The sequence below is a fragment of the Rutidosis leptorrhynchoides genome, chromosome 10, assembly GCF_046630445.1.
Source record: "Rutidosis leptorrhynchoides isolate AG116_Rl617_1_P2 chromosome 10, CSIRO_AGI_Rlap_v1, whole genome shotgun sequence".
Taxonomy (NCBI): domain Eukaryota; kingdom Viridiplantae; phylum Streptophyta; class Magnoliopsida; order Asterales; family Asteraceae; genus Rutidosis; species Rutidosis leptorrhynchoides.
In genome coordinates, this window is record NC_092342.1 from 337256015 (window position 1) to 337259163 (window position 3149).

Consider the following 3149-nt stretch of genomic DNA (forward strand, 5'->3'; position numbering starts at 1 on the left):
TATTATTAAAAGTACCATTTTTATAAAAACTATCATCTTTGTTATTATTACTATTATTATTATTATTGTAAAATAAAACAACTTCTTAGTTATTATTATCAATATTATTTATCAAATAACTGTTAGTTATGTAAAACTATCTTTACTACAACTAATATAACTATATTAAAATTTATATAAATAAGTATAATTAATTAAGTTATTAATGAAACACATGACTAAAATAACAATTAAATCACTAATAATATATAAAGTTGTTCAATTACCATTATATGTGTTAACATATATATAAATGATATAGGTTCGTGAATCCGAGGTCAAACCAACACTTGTTCTATGACGTCATATGTATTTTTACTACAAAATATAGTATGGTGAGTTTCATTTGCTCCCTTTTTAATTGTTTTTGCAATATATATATTTTTGGGCTAAGAATACATGCGCTGTTTTATAAATGTTTTACGAAATAGGCACAAGTACTAAAACTAATTCTATGTGGGTTTAAACCAAAAATATACCCTTAGCTTGGTAACATTAAACTACCTGTCTATGTACGGTAGGCGCGAATCCTAAAGACAGATCTATTGGGCCTGACAAACCCCATCCTGACTATGGGATGCTTTAGTACTTCGAGGTTATTTTAAACACACCTGATCTGGTGTACTTCAGAGGGTAAAACATGAACGTTAAGGCTTGTTACCGGGTGCCTACAACTTATAAAATACTTTTATACACTTGCGAGTGTACATATATTTATAAATGGGAATCTTGTGGTCTATTAGCATATTGAAATGATTGTTATGATAAACCTATGAACTCACCAACCTTTTGGTTGACACTTTTAAGCATGTTTATTCTCAGGTATGAAAGAAATCTTCCGCTGTGCATTTGCTCGCTTTAAAGATATTACTTGGAGTCATTCATGGCATATTTAGGTCAGTACCTCGTAATGGGACCAGATGTTGATGACTTCGTCCAGGTGGATTAGGACGGGTCACTACAATTTATCAAATTTTAGAGTGGAAGTAAACTCCGTAAAGAGTGAAATATCAAATTTTAATGTACTGATCAATTACTTTGGGTGATTATTAGAAACGTTAATTAGATACTTGATTAATAACTGTAATCCGATACAAATTGAAAATGAATAAAATGGCGCTTACTTATTTTCTGTATATTTTTCTCATCCTCCTCAGCTACACATAAAAATATATATATATATATAGATACAAAATGTGGGCTAGAGGAATGGTAAGAGATAACCCTGGAAGATTCTAGCCTTAACAATATTAAATGCACAACAACTACTAACTGTATCTTAACACTCCCCCTCAAGCTGGAGCATAGATATTGATCATGCCCAGTTTTCTACAAAACCGACAAATACAATTTCCAGGTAATGCTTTGGTGAAGATATCGGCTAACTGTTCATTACTTTTGATATAGGGTATTCTGATAATCCCTTCTTCTAACTTTTCTTGAGTGAAATGACAGTCAATTTCTATATGTTTGGTTCTTTCATGAAAGACATGGTTGCCTGCAATATGAATGGTTGCCTTGTTATCACACCACAAGTTCATTGGTTCGGATTGAACAAAACCAATCTCGCCAAGAAGATTACGAACCCATATAAGTTCACAAGTGGTCTGTGCCATGGCTCGATACTCAGATTCCGCACTTGAACGAGATACCACATTCTGTTTCTTACTTTTCCAAGATACAAGATTTCCTCCAACAAAAACACAATAACCTGTTGTAGACCGTTTAGTTGCCGGATCGCCATTATAATCAGCATCAAAAAACCCTTCAATGGTGTAATGACCATGATTCTGGTATAAGATACCACGACCTGGTGTACCTTTCAAGTACTTTAAGATATGAGTGACGGCATCCCAATGTGAGGTTCTTGGAGATGATAAGAACTGACTAACAACACTCACGGGAAATGCAATATCAGGACGAGTGAGAGTAAGATAATTCAACTTGCCGACAATTCTTCTATATTTTTCTGGGTTGATGAGAAGTTCTCCGTCATCTGGCTTTAACTTTATATTCGGTATCATTGGTGCTTCACAAGTTTTTGTGTCAATCAAACCAGAATCACTAAGCACATCTAGATAATACTTTCTCTAAGATAAGAAAATGCCTTTTTTGTTTCGAGAGACTTCAATACCAAGAAAATATTTCAGAGGACCGAGATCCTTTGTTTGGATTTGAGTACTTAAGAATGTTTTCAACCTGTTAATTCCTTCTTTATCACTCCCAGTAATTACAATATCATCCACATAAACAACAAGTAAAATGCACCCGGAGTTTGATGAAGCGAAGAATACCGAGTGATCATGAGCACTTCTTTTTAAGCCAAAGTCCCTAACCATATCATTAAACTTTCCAAACCAGGCACGAGGGGATCACTTCAAACCATATATTGCTTTACCATACTCCCCCTGAGCAACAAACCCAGGTGGTTGCTCCATATAGACTTCCTCCTGCAAATCTCCATGTAAAAATGCATTCTTCACATCAAGTTGATGAAGTGTCCACTGATACATAGCAGCTAGAGAAACAAATAATCCAATAGATGTGAGTTTAGCAACAGGAGAAAAGGTCTCAGAGTAATCCACCCCATATGTTTGAGCATAACCCTTAGCAACTAACCGAGCTTTCAACTGTGCCAAAGAACCATCAGGATTAACCTTTATCGTGAAGACCCACTTACAACCAATTGCCTTTTTAGAAACAGGTAAGTCAACTAATGCCCAATTGCCATTATGGTCAAGAGCATTCATCTCCTCAATCATAGCGACACGCCATCCAGGATGAGCTAAAGCTTCACCAACAGTTTTCGGAATGGTGACAAAATCTAGAGTAGCAACAAAAGAACGAGAAGATATGGACAATTTATCATAAGAGATAAAGGAAGCAATAGGATAAGTACATGTACATTTACCTTTTTGAAGAGTAATGGGTTTATCGGAATCTGAATCTGAAGATTGAGTGTCATGAATATCACCAGAGCCATCACTTGGTGATTCGTCGAAAGGATCTACCGATGATGATTGAGGTGTGAGGACCCGGAAAATTTCAACTAATTTTAAACCAAACTCTCGATACGATCTAATATTGTTGACACGATATACAAAGTCTGT

General features: G+C 35.0%; 1 pseudogene; it reads right to left on the minus strand.

Annotated features, from left to right (window-relative positions):
- Positions 1–1331: 1331 nt before the first annotated feature.
- LOC139871389 (uncharacterized mitochondrial protein AtMg00810-like) lies at positions 1332–2378 on the minus strand (annotated as a pseudogene).
- Between the last annotated feature and the right edge of the window lie 771 nt (positions 2379–3149).